Genomic DNA, 14,524 nt, shown 5'->3' on the forward strand with positions numbered 1-14,524 from the left:
ACTGTAAAAAAAAAAAATAAATAAATAAAATAATAATAATAATAATAATAATAATAATCTCTTGTTTTAAGCACCAAGTTTGTGGTAATTTGTTTCAGCATCCTTCAGAAATTAATAGCCCAGGAAAGACTGAGTTCTACACACAGATGTCTACAAACATTTCAAGACTTACCACTGCTCTTTAATTTTTTTAAAAAGAACTTTTTTTTTAGTACCAACTCTACAGGGTCTCACTACACAGATCAGAATCATAGTGATTCACCTGTTTTCAGCCTCCCAAGTGTTGGGATTATAGGCGCATGCCACTTCACCCAGTCTCAACGGCCATCTCAGAGCACCCTCAGGGTGGGGCCAGCCCTTTACACCAGGGACAACTGCTCTTTAATAACTTACATCTAGATGCCAAATCCAATCCCCTGTCCCAGACTCACTCTCTGCACTGTGGGCATTTTATTTTCAATTGCCCCTTTGTCCTTTCTTGCAAGTAGCTTCACTTGGAGCCACCCAATGGAACATGCCTGTTTTTACTGTATATATGTGAATCTCTGCAAGAAGAGAGGGGTCAGGGTGTCAGCTGGTTTCCCCTAAGAGAATATTCCACTCCTTTGTAAACTTGTGAATGCAAAAAAGACCCACTGGGAAGGATGCACTAGTTCCAATGACAGAGTATCCAAACCCAAATAAATGGATGCAACTTCTCCAAATCCTACATCAAAAGAATTCCCAAATACCCTGTTAAATCATTATGAGGGTATTTAATTTTAATTGTACTCTAATTTATCTCTGACTTATTATTATTATACCAGTCCGGTGGTTTGAGCTCTAAATTGGAGTCATAGCTCTTGTCTTCTCACATCATCCATTGTGTGGTTTGAGGCAAGTCTGGATGTTTTGTCATGGTGATGGAGGAGCCGACAACAATCACAATCTAGTTAGAATAATATGTCCTATCATCATCATTTGCATGTAAATTGATTAATTAATAGGCTAAAATACACCAGGCACTCTGTTAGGCACACACACACACACACACACACACACACACGCACACACACACACACACACACACACACACACATCTTGATCAGGGACTATTAGAATAGAACAGATAGAGGTTTTTGTAGTTTGAAACAGTGATCTTCAACCTTTTTTGGCACCAGGATTTGGTTTCATAGAAGATGATTTTTTTTTTTTTATAGGAGATGATTTTTTCCATGAGTGGCTGGTTTCAGGATGATTCAAGCACATTACACTTATTGTGCACTCTGTTGATATTATTATTACATTACGCAGTTTACTTCTATTATTACATTAGATCACCCTAAAGAGAGAACAATCTAGATCCCTCATACATGCAGTTCAGTGTAGGGTTTACACTCTTGCAAGAATCTAATGCCACTGCTGATCTGGCAAGAGGCGGAGCTCAGGTAGTAACGTAAGCCATGGAGAGTGGCTATAAATACAGATGAAGCTTCACTAATCCACGCGCCACTCACCTGCTATGCAGCCCGGCTCCTACTAAGCCACAGACTGAAACCAGTCCATGGCCCACGGATTGGAGACACCTAGTATAAAGATACCATCTTCTCCTACAGCCGTTTAATCCTGTTGTATAGGCCTGTTACTCTTTCATAAATAAATAGCCTTCCTTTAAGAACAAAACAATGAAGGTAATTACTACCCTTGACACATGCTAATACAGGATCCATTTCATGGATCAGAATTATGGTGTATTTATCATAGTATTCAACAAAGCTCCCAGGAGACACAGCATGGGAAACAGAATTGTCTGCTCAGACTTTAATCTCAGAGATTTGGTATTTAGCCCAGCTTCATTTTAGAGCCATTTATGATTTTGTGACTCATAAACATAAACATTTATTTTTAACTAATATCTGAAATGCTTCAGATAAACTGGATGCTGTAACAGCTGCTCTTCTGAATGTCATTCCATAATGGGAACAATTCCTGAATCGATAGATGGTAATCAGATGCTTTCTTTTTCTGATACCAGAGATATTTCATCTTTCTCTTATGTTTATCAGGTGTATTCTTTAGAAATAATACTTGACTATGTATAATGGGAAAGAATATTCTAAGCAATAGAATTTGATCTTCATTAACCGTTAAGCCTAAAGAAGTCTTCCATGGACAGATCGTGCTACCATGTTCACTTTGCAACATTCAGGGTTCCAACTCATTTTATCTTTCAGCTCTCCCAAATAAGGCTTTCACTATCAAGATTTATTCCCTGCTCCAATACAGCAGCTCATTTCTCATTGCCATACCTCTTTGAAGAAGGAAGAATGATAATGACCATACCTTTAAGCAGCCTGCCAGGTCTGACAAACACTTCCACTTACTCATTGGCTACACCCATCGCCAAAGAAGGCTGAGAAATGGTGTTTTCAGTTGAGGTCATTTCAAGGGTTTGGTTAGTAAGCAACAAAAGGAGAATAGATTTTAGAAGACAATTAGCAACCTGTGACACAGCTGAGTATCTACATGTGCCACGGGTCAAAATCTGGGCAAAGTTAGGCTTAGAGTATCAGCAATCATGCAAAACACACTTCCTACTGTGAAGCTTATGTGTCTTCTATTCATCATCTTGGGCACCCACAACTGAAAAATGTAAAGAAATTCTAACAAGTAAAGGATGTTCATTGCTCAAGGTGCTATTTTAGGACATATGTTTTGTTTTGTTTTGCTTTGCTTTGCTTTGCTTTGCTTTGCTTTGCTTTTTTGTTCTGTTTTGTTAGATTGCTCTGTGTTAGTCCAGCTTAGGTTGAACTCTCCATCCTCCTCCATCATCTTCCCAAGATAGAAATTCAGGTGTGTACCCCATGCCCAGATTGGGCCTTCATAATAACAGTGCTAAGGTTCCAAAAGTAGTAATGAGCTCAATAATGAGCCATCATCCATTGCTGTGTTTTGAAGCATGTCTAGATGTTTTGTCATGCTGGTGACATGACCAAAAAGAAAAAAATCATTTTCCTGGGGGTCTGAAGTCCTTAGTGGAAAGGAAGGAGACAAGTATGAGAAGACTGATCTATGATAATAGAGGAGACTCAGGATTCTTAAAACAGCATGAACAAAATTTCAGTTTGTCCATATTTGGAAACAAAATAATTGCTCCCCAACCCTGTTTCTTTGGTGGATCCTAAGGAGAGAAAAGCCTATGAGTAAGAATGGAATAATGTCTTCTAAATATTAGAAAGCACTGCTTCAGGACACATCAACTACAAAGCAACTCTTATTGTAGGAAGACATCTCCACCAGTCCCACAGCAGCTACCTCAGAGCACTCCTGTGCTGGGAGCTCAGGTGGCTACACATGCAGTTGATCTACCCAACATCCAATGGAGGAACAGCCTAGACAAGCATAGTACCTGCTTGCTGCCACTCTGCCAGGCCCACTTGGTTGATTAAACAGACATGTGACACTCGGTGCAGCAGAGGGCCAACTGAGAAGCAGCACAATCTGCTATACCTGGAAAAGTGAAAATAGCCCCAAACAGGGAAACCACTCTGCTCAGAAGAGATATAAAGGCAAAAAACCACCTAGCATATCCTCTGGGCTTCTGGAACAGAATGAGCACCTGCTGGTAGAACTTCACATGGGCATAAACACTCGCATGGTTAGTGGTTCATAGTTAGGATAATTTGGATTATGCACATACTTTTCCTGGCAAGAACTATGCTTACATTCTGAAAAAGAAAGTTAAGAAAACATGAAACTGTGATGTAACTTTAGCACTACAGAGGAAGAGAAATATACTTTTTGTTGTACAAAAGATACCAAATCTACTCATAGGTCACTTAATACCAGGAGTGTGGTGGATGCACATCATAGATGATCTTACATAAACCTCAGTGGTACAGATCAGTCCACTGCCATGACCTCTTGGTGCCATCTGGAGACATGGTGACCCTGAGATACATGAGGCTGCTGCTGGTGTAACATGCTGTACTGTTTTACTATAAATTTGATTTTCATGAGTAGAAGGAACATGTTCTAATTATTTAAAAGATAGTATAGCAAATATGTAAACTTTCAGAATAATCATTTCTTATCATTATCAAGCATACACATACTTGTATGTGTTGTATTCCTATGTCCCTGGCAGAGCAATAGTTTGTTTATATCCACATCACCATAAATAAATGAGTAATGTGTTGACATTTGTTACAGCTATGATGTCACTAGAAATTTTTCAGCTCCATTATAACATAATGGGATCATTGTTGTAGATGCAATCCATCATGGTCTGAAAGGTCTTTATGCAGTCGATACTGCATAGAGTTTCAAACTATCCTTACTTTTTGTCATTCACAAACTTTTATTACTCACCTTCTATATTTCATATGCCAGTTGCTATGGCTACCATGGAGAATAACAAAAATGTGAATTAGATAAAGATGAATGCAATCTGAAGGCAATATCGGATTTGGTCTGTAGAAATTAACCATTCAGGCTTATCCCACAAGATTCATAAGCACATTGCATTTACTTTTAAAAAAAAAATTTTTAAACTGCATTTTGTTACCAAAGCAAATTAGATTATTTTTTCCAATTGTTTTACTTCCTTCTTTCATAATTAAAAATCAAACAGTCTTTTTACATGACTTTTAGAATTGGCCATTAGAAATAATACTTCTATGGCTAGCCATGTGCAAATGTTTTCACGTTTTTATTCCTCCTGAGTAGATAGTGAGGACTGAAAATGCTGTATAGCATGCTAAACATATGCATAACTTCTCAAGAGACTAAAATACTATTTTTCCAAAGCAGATATAAAATTTTACATTCCTTTTAACATTGTATAAAAATTTCAGTTTGTCCGTATCCTTAGCCAAATATGATATTATCAGACTTTTTAATTAGATTCCTTCCAATTAGTCTCTGGTGGCATTTCCTTGCTGTTTTATTTTCCTTTACCAAGTGTTTTTATCTTTTTATGTTCATCTATTTTCATGAGAAATAAATTTTTGTGATTAGATTTCTTATGCTACTTCTGTCTGCTTTTGGTGTTACACTGTACTGACAAGTTGGGATGTATTCTTTTCCTTTTTCTGAAAACATTTATATAGAATTTATGTTATTCCTTCTCTAAATGGCAAAACTGGCTATTAATGCTCTCTAGGCCAGGGCTTTCAACTGTAAGAAAAATTTTAATTACAAACTCTCATCTGTTTAGATACATATTTCTTCTTGAGATGGTTTTAGCATTCTGTACCCTTCTAGATTATTGACCATTTCATCTAAATTGTCCAGTTGTTGGTATAAAGTTGCTCATGCCACCCACTAAAGCCTTTTAATTTCTATGTGTTTTGTCCTTTATTCCTCATCTTATTGACCCACCTCTTACTTCTGTTATTTTTTCTCCCTCTTCCCCTTGCTCTGCCTCTCTCCCTCTTTTTCTCCTTCGCAAATACAGCTGAACATTTATCAATTCTGCTGTTGTTATGAAAGAATCAACTTTTAGTTTTTGTTTTGCTTTGGTACCAGGGATTGGGCTCAGGACCTCATGCTTTCCAGGCAGGCACTGAGCTGTATCCCTGCCCAACTTTCAGTTTTTGTGAATTATACCTATGACTTATCCAAATTCTAATTCATTATTTCTCTTGTCTTTATTATTTCCTTCTTTCTGTTTATTTGAGGTTTAACTTGCTGTTGTCTACATTCTTAAAGTAGAAACTAGGTCATTTCTCTCTGATTTTTTTCCTGTCTCAATTAAGCTTTTAAAATTATAAATTCCAGGGCCGGGGAGAAGGCTCAGTAGAGTAAGCACTTCCCTGGCAAGCACAAGGGTCTGAGTTCAATCCCCAGTTCCACCAAAAAAAAAAAAAAAATTATAAATTCCAGTCAGTCATGATGATGCATGCCTGTAATCCCAGCACTCAGGAGGCTGGGTCAGATTGCTATGAGTTTGAGGCCTACATAATGAGCTCAAGACCAGACTAGACTAGATAGTGAAATCTTATCAAAAAAATCAATTGATCAATAAAAAAGTTATATTTCCCACTAAGCATTGATTTTACTATACCTCATCCATGTTGATGAGCTGGCTTTTATTTTTCATTCAGTTGAATATATTTTCTAACTTAGGTGGCAATTTTGGTTTTGACTCATTGTTTTTCAAAAAGCGTGTTGCTGAAATTCCAAACATTTGGGCAGCCCTAAATTGCTTTTTATTATTGGTTTCTTTCTTTCCTTTCTTCCTCACCTTTTTTAGCTAGAAAACATATTTTGAGACTTGGCTTATGATTCATAATATACAGACAATGCGGCTTCCTATGCACCTGAAAAGAATGAGTACGCTTTTGTTGGATGGATCATTCTATATGTTATTTATGTCAAGTTAGCTGGTAGTGTTCATGTCTGATGTATCCTTACTGATGTTTTGTCTAGTTCTTCCATCAATTGCTAAGACAAGAATATAGGAATTTTCCAAGTGTTGCAATATTGAATTTTCTGTCTTTTACTTCTGTCAGGATTCCAGAATTTTGCTATTAGGTGTTACGCATTTATAATTTATTTTCTTCCCAATGTACTAAAAGTTTTAACATTACAATATTTTTTCATTTTTTACTCTAGTATTATTTTGTCTTAAGTCATTTTTTTTTTTTTTTTTTGCGGAACCAGGGACTGAACTCAAACCCTTGCTCTTGCCAGGGGAGCACTTATCGTACTGAGCCATTTCCCTGTCCTTAAAGTCTATTTTTGTTTTGAAAATTTATTTTGTTATTAATAAAGCAATCCTGCTCATTAATAGTTACAATTTAATTTTTCTATTCTTTCACTGCAAACTATTTGCGTTTTTAAATAAAAGGTATATCTTACTAGTACTATATAGTTGGATTGTACTTTTTTGTTAGTATTTTAGCTACATTTTAATTTTTATTTTCCTAATAGTTCTGCTAAGAAGGCCAGCCAAATAGCATAGTGGATTAAAGCACCTGCAAGCAGGTGCAGGGGTCAGGGGTTCAATTCCCAGGCCTGCAGTGCTGGGCCTGCCCTCGGGGCATGCTGAGATGGAGATTGAGACTGGGCATGGTGGCGCAGTCCTGTAATCCCAGCTCTTGGGAGGCTGTAAACAGGTGGATCACTATGAGTCCAATCTAGTAGTGAGACCCTGAACACCCTGGAGACCTTTGCCTAAAATACAAAAAAAAAAAAAAGAAACCCAAAAAGTTCTGCTAAGAATTACAGCACATGGAATGAATTTATAATAATCTGATTCATTATGATAGTAATAATCAATAACTTTGCTCCAATGTAGCTCCACTTTCTCTTTTCACATTAAAAGTGCTGGAATCATCATACATATAGCATCTCTGCATGCAATACTCACCCCCAGTATAGCATTAGAATTACTGTTTCAGTTAGTCTTTGTCTCTAGTCTTGCTATTATTTCTTGTGCAATTTCTTGTGTAATCATAATTCAGAAAGTCCTTGCCTATGCCTATGTCTTCAAGAATTTTAACTATTTTATCTTTTAGCAGGTTCAGCATGTCTGTTTTTATATCTAGATCTTTTATCCAGTTTGATTTTATTTTTAAGAGATCACTCACCATGATCAAGTTTTTATTATAATGGGTCTTAGATTGGGTATCTTCATGTTTATCCTACTTATGTTAATCTTTCTGCATATAAAAATTGGAGTATTTCAGGAAATTTGAGGAGCTTGTAGCTATTATTTCTTTTCATTTTTTGTTTGCTTTCACTTGTTTGTTTCTTTTTTGAAAAAGGTTCTTTCAGGCTGGCCTTGTACTCACTATGTAATCTAGACTGGCCTCAAATTCCTAGCAATCCTCTTTCCCCAGCTTCCTAAGTGCTGGAATTATAGGCATATACTACCACACGTGGCTTGTAGCTGTTGATTCTTAAACATTTCTTAAGAATTTCTTAAAGATTTTTTATTAATTCTTAAAAATTTCATGAGAATTATTGACATGTAAATAGAAGTACACAAAAATTTTAATTGTGTTTTGAGGCTGATTGAGCAAGTATGAATAACTAAGGATCCCTCTTACCCTAGCATTACAGACTGAAGCTCTTCTAGAATGCAGGCATTCTAAATTCCCATTTTGCTGTAGACCTGCATCTTTTCTCTCTATCCACTGTCATGGACATCTCATTACAAGACTATTGATAAGTTTAACGTTGTCTGATAGGACTTTGAGTCTCTTTATTGGTTGCCACTGATCCATCTTCAAGTACACAGACGGCCTCTGTTGACTGCTCAACTTTTCTGTTAAAACCATCTAATAAAATTTTATTTCAGTTATTTTGTTCCCCAAATCTAGAGTTTCCTTTTGACTTTTTAGAAATAGCTTCTATTCTCTATTTACATGCTCAATCCATTGAATCATTGTCACCATGTTTTCTTTCACTTATTTGGATGTGGTTTCTTTTAATTCCTTGAATATATTTAGAATAGATGATCTAGCATACTGCTCTGCTGAATTCAAAAATCTTTGCCCACTCAGATTCAGTTTCTGTTCAGTATTTGTTTTCCTGAATATATACATCCTTGATGGTCTGTTTAGCAAGTTTCCTATTTCTGTTGTATGTTATATATTATATTTTAGCAATATGAAATTTCTTTATTGATTGATTGATTTTCTGATGGCCTTTTTTACAACTTGGTTGAATTTAAACTGCCAAATCTGTCTGCCACATTGGGTACAGCTGCTGATATTTTTGTTCAAGTATGAAATTGTGTCTTTTAAATTATTTGTCGACCTGCCTTATTAGAGTTCACTCATGTGTCACTAATACCTGAGCAATAGTTAGCTCATGATTTAGGGAGGGTTACTTAAACATCTCAAACCCAAAAGTACTTTCAAGCTTTTCCAATCAAACCAGTTGTATATTAGGAAATATATTCAAAGTTCTCAAGCATGCTTTGGCATTTTTCCGCTAGACTCTTTCCCTACACACACACACACACACACACACACACACACACACACATATTTCATAGTTTCCAATTTGGTCAGAAATATGCAGAAAAATCCTTCAGCCCTTTTATTCTTATCTAAAATCTCTCTGTTATATTAGATGATCCATTGCTTTCCTCAACGAGAAATGGAGTCCAAGCTACCAAAGTCTGGATTTTTGCATTTGGTTTTTACTGAGTTTGCCACTTTTGTACAAATAACCTTTTGGTTTTCCTGCAAAATTCAATCTTCCTTCTGAGGTGGCAAATCTGCTTATATTCATAACCAGTGCCACTATAGTAAAACCACAGTCTCACCAATCAGTCTGGGTAAGGAAGCTGCCGCAAGTAAAAAAGACACATATTCCCATAACTCTTACACAAACTACTTGTAGTGTTTTCAAGAATAAATATTTCTGAATTATTCTCCACTTTTAATCAATTTCCATACTCCTGATATGTTTTATTGAAAAATATCCCCAGTTTTACATTTGAATTTTTTGCAGTGAGGATCCACTTACCTTCACAATATTGTAGGTAGAATTACTCTGTGTGTGGTTTTTGTAGTACCTCTCCCACAACTAACAAGCATCTATTTTCTTTTTCCTATTGGAATTGGGCTTGGCCACATGACTAACTTTATCCATTGATATATCAACAAGAGACTTGAAATGTAGTCTCATAATTTGGCTTGATTCTTATACTCCATTAATTGATCATCAGAAGAACATACCTTGGATAAACACAGTATTTGCTTAATCACACCTAAAATAAAGCAGTAGGAACCAGACCTATTTCCAATGTTCGGTAAGACAAGTCCAGCTGAGCTAAGGCAAGTTTGGCCCAACCCCAGCTGCAGCCCTACTCTACAAATACAGGAATAAGAAAAGCAATATTTATTATTACAAGCAACTAAGTTTTGGGCTTTGTTTGTTACGTAGCAATGCTGATATATGGAGTCATTCAATAATCAATGATGGCCCGTCTAATCTGATCTGCATCAAACCAAGTAGTAGCATGACCTGCTTTGTACAAGCTTTCGAATAGATCCAAGCTTAAGAGTAATGTCTTTGTAATAAGCTTCTTCAAAAGCATTGAGGGGTGAAGAAAAGCAGGTGGCATACGTTTATCATGAAAATCTTTGTCAAGAGGGAAACAGACTAAGATGAGCCTTAAAAAATCATTTGTTTCTTAAGAATTATTAACATTTAAATAGAAAGAACACAAAAAAATTAATTGTCTTTTGAGGCTGATAGAACAAATATGATTATAACTAAGAATCCCTCTTATTCCAGCATTACACACTGAAGCTGCACTAACACACAGGCATTCTAAACTTCCATTTTGTGGTAGACCCGTGTCCTTTTCACAAACCACATGGATTTTCCTGAGAAGTTTCATTAGTTCAGTGCAATTCAGTAACATCTAAAACAGAATACCCCAACATTACAAGCAGCATAGAGCATCTTAGAATTCTTCACTTTCATAATATAATTTATCAATAAATAGCTCTTTATAATAGCTGTGATGTGATATGAGCCTTAATAGACACCTGTGTGTTGGGGAGCAATACCACCTCACATCTGAGAGTGTTAACTGGAGAATTAGATCCCTCACCAGCATCGCAAGGAGTACTGTCAGCCTGAGCTCTGAGGTAGTCCTCATATTGATGTACACCGGGGAATGTGTGTACACAGAGAATGGAAGTCAGCAGGACCCTCAAGGAGCCATTGTATAAGTCAGAAAAATCACAAGCAAGGAGAGCAGGATAAATGCTATAGGAACATATCAGAGCCCAGCATCAAGCAATAGAACAGAGCTGTGAACTGCTGGGAAACAGCAGCAGAACGTACAGCCCTGGCTTCAACTGTTGTTAAAAAAAAAAAAAAAGAAAAGAAAAGTGAAAAAAGCTTTTAGGTGAATAATGACACAAGAAAAGGATATACCTGCTAACCCAGAATCAAATTTCCTGTGCACATAGTTCACACTGTAGTTGCCTACTTAACCACACTTGAGCATAGCAATCGTGTCTTGTACCCACAGCATCATACTAAAATCAGAAACCAACGCTGAATAATTCCAGTGGTAACCTATTAGTCATAGGCATGATATATTTTATCTGTTTAGCCTATTAATCAAACATATAATATATATTATGTGCATACGCATGATGTAATTTTTCTCAACAATTGTAAGTACAAATTCCAATGTCATTCGAAAATGCCACACACTGCAGTTAACAGATTAGTAATAATAATTCTGGCAGCCATAGTTATCTCATCCATGACCACTAATCCAGAAGCCAGAAAGATCTCTGCCCTGCAAGGAAACCAGCTATAATACAGCCAGCCCATACACTTTATCTAAATAAGAAGCAAAGCCTAACTTGGGCTCTGTGACATACAATTTTGTAAAAGCTTATAGACTTCATAAGCTGTTTGTCTGCTTTCTCTAAAAATGGTCAGACTTTTTTAATTCATAAGGGGTATCCATATTGCACCGGAAAGAGCATAAAGGTATCCTTCAGAAGCAATTATAAGCATGAGGGAAAACACAGCTAAATTATCACAATTATAATCAGGTATCAGCTGGGAGCCATTTTATGTGAGAGAGACAACCTTGGAGGACTCACTACCACATGAGGTAGCACGAACCATAATATAAAACAATGGCCTTATAATATGACACTGGCACATCAGAAATGTTAGATTAAGCTGCTTTCTCTGAGTAAGAGCAAAAAGAAATACAGTACATTTAAAGTGGCTTCCACAAAAATACACAGTGAACATTTTAATGTTTAAATATATCTGGAAAATATAAACATGTAAAATACTTCATTGCATAATGGCTGTAGATCACCACTGTCTCACCAAAATATAAATGCAAGACACAAATAGAAAGAACATATGTACTCTGAAGCTTTCTAAAGTAGCCATATTTGAGCAGACAGTGTAAAACAGTAAAAACAATTCAACTAATAAATATCAGTGAACCCAATATTAAAAAAAAAATATTATGTTCCCTGCAATCAACAAAAAAACTATAAATAAGATTTTCTTGTATTATTTTATTGATAAAAACTGTATGGGACAGGGAAGATAGCTCAGCGGTCTAAGAGCAAAGCAAGTGCAAGGACCTGAGTTCCACCGTCAGTACCGCATGCGGTGCAGGCCCCGAATCCAGGCGTGGTGGCTCACGCCTGTAATCCCAGCATGGGGGAGGCTGAGACAGGAGGATCACTATGAGTCTAAGCTGCCTAGTGAGACCTTGTATCAAATAAATAAAAAATAAAATTAAAAAAACTGTATGACATCTGGTATGTGTCTTAAGTTAAAGCACATCTCAGTGTGTCTTTGACATATTCCAAGTATCAGCTATCGTGTCGGACAGCACAACTACAAAAAGCAAAGATTTTCTGAAAATTGAAATTAATGAAATACAGTCACAACATTCCAATCCAATATACAGAACCACAAGAAGAAATGCAAGCATGAAACAACATAAATTTCCAGAATTTCTTTTAAAAGCTTTGTAGGTTGGGCCAGCGAGATAGCTCAGTGTACTAACTGCCTGCATAGGCAAGCACAGGGACCAATGTTTGATTGCTGGTACCGCATGCCACACCAGCCCCACCCCCAGGCACATTCTGGACATAGTGGCACATGCCTGTAATCCCAGAGCTGGGGAGACTGAAAACAGGAGGATCACTATGAGTCCAAGCTGTGTAGTGATGCCCTGCACCAAATACATAAACTGAAAGAAAGAAAGAAAGAAAGAAAGAAAGAAAGAAAGAAAGAAAGAAAGAAAGAAAAGCTCTGTAGGAAAGGATGAAAAATTTTAATACATGTCTGAAAAGAAAGCCATTACCAAGGACAGTAAGTTAGTATTAACTCCTGCTGAGGAGGAGAAATTCTAAACTCTTAGAATTTTAGATTGGTAAAGAAACTTTCTCTATAGAATTTTTTTGAGCCCCAGAAATTAAATGCTGTCTCTAATACCGTAGTCCTTTCATAAATGGGAGGGAAGAAGGAGAATTATGAATACAGACATTTATGCAGTTCCTCCTGAGTTTTGTAAGAGAGGAAGTTCAATTTTCAAAGCTGTAAATCTAAAATAACTGAATTTTCAAAGATTTAAGTTTGGATCTATGTCTAGATCACAGAAAGAATCTACTACATAAATCATTTTCTAAAAAGTTGAAAATAAGTTTTTCCCCAATTTTTGCATCAAATTTATACTGATTTGGGACCATTTATTTGTGTGATTTTTAAATGTTGTGGAAACTTAGTATTAATATTTAACAATTATTTAATAATTTGGGGCCATGAGACTGAAATCTCATGTAAATTTCCTCATTTTGTACATTTTCTAAATAGACTAAGTGAGAAAACATATTAATACAACATTAAAATTAAACTGTCTATGCACAAAAGACTGGAAATGTAAAGAAAATATTTATTAGAGAAGTATGCCTTCACTCTGATGTATCTCTGGCTTTGCATCATTACATTATTTCCTGTATGTCTTGGTCTTTGCTGAGAACTGTGCCTTGTAGAATTCCCCACTCAACTTCCTTTCTTATGACAATTTTGCTTTTTTAAAGTGAGAGACTTTTCATCTCACTGGCTGAAAACCAGGACAAAACTTAGCAAAGCATTAAACAAAAATGAACTGTAAGCTTAGGCTGGTATGGATCGGTAGAAAAAGATATTTTCAAATTTCCTAAGAAATACATAAAGAACAAATCTGAGATCTTGGTCCATGCAGTGGAAATGCAAACCCATTGGAAGAATCAGAATGGCTATTATCAAAACAACAACAAAAATAAGAAATGCTGGTGAAGATGCAGAGAAAAAGGAGCTTTTATACACTGCCGGTAGGAATGTAAATTAGTACAACCATATGGAGAACAGTATGGAGATTCCTCAGAAGTAAAAATAGATTTCCCATATGATCCAGCTACCCCATTTCTGGCTATATATTCAAAGGAAATAAATTAGTGTATGAAATAGATACTAGAATTCCCATGTTTATCACAGCGCTATTCACAATAGCCAGATTATAGAATGATCCTACCCATTGACAGACAAATGGACAAAATAAATTTGTATGTATACAGAAAATATTACCAACCCTTTAAAAGTGAATGAGCGGCAAGTGAGTGAGATGACCGGGACCACTGGATCCTGAAAAGACACAAAGCCCAGGCCGGGAATATGAGTGAAACCACCCAGGGCCCGCGGATCTTCATTCGACCCAGAGTGCAGGCCCAGAGAGGAACCCTTCAGCAGAACTCCCTGCAAAGAGGCTAGAGGCAAGACACACCCAGCTTATTCAGGAGCAGAACATCTTGCCAGAGAGACACAAAGGGTTCAACTCCAACACCTGCAGCAGAAAGAAGTGGAGCACAGCAACCAGATCCAAACAACACCCACCTGGAGGAATTGGAACTTCGTAGATCTGGACCTGGTGCTAAGGTAATAACTCTATCAAAGCTCTACACCAAAGGTCAGAAGACAGTGGTATACAAAATGACAAAGAGAAGGAACAAAATACAGTCTCAGGCCCCGAGTCCACCCA

This window comes from Octodon degus, unplaced genomic scaffold, assembly GCF_000260255.1.
Source record: "Octodon degus isolate 3935 unplaced genomic scaffold, OctDeg1.0 scaffold00012, whole genome shotgun sequence".
In the NCBI taxonomy this organism is placed as follows: domain Eukaryota; kingdom Metazoa; phylum Chordata; class Mammalia; order Rodentia; family Octodontidae; genus Octodon; species Octodon degus.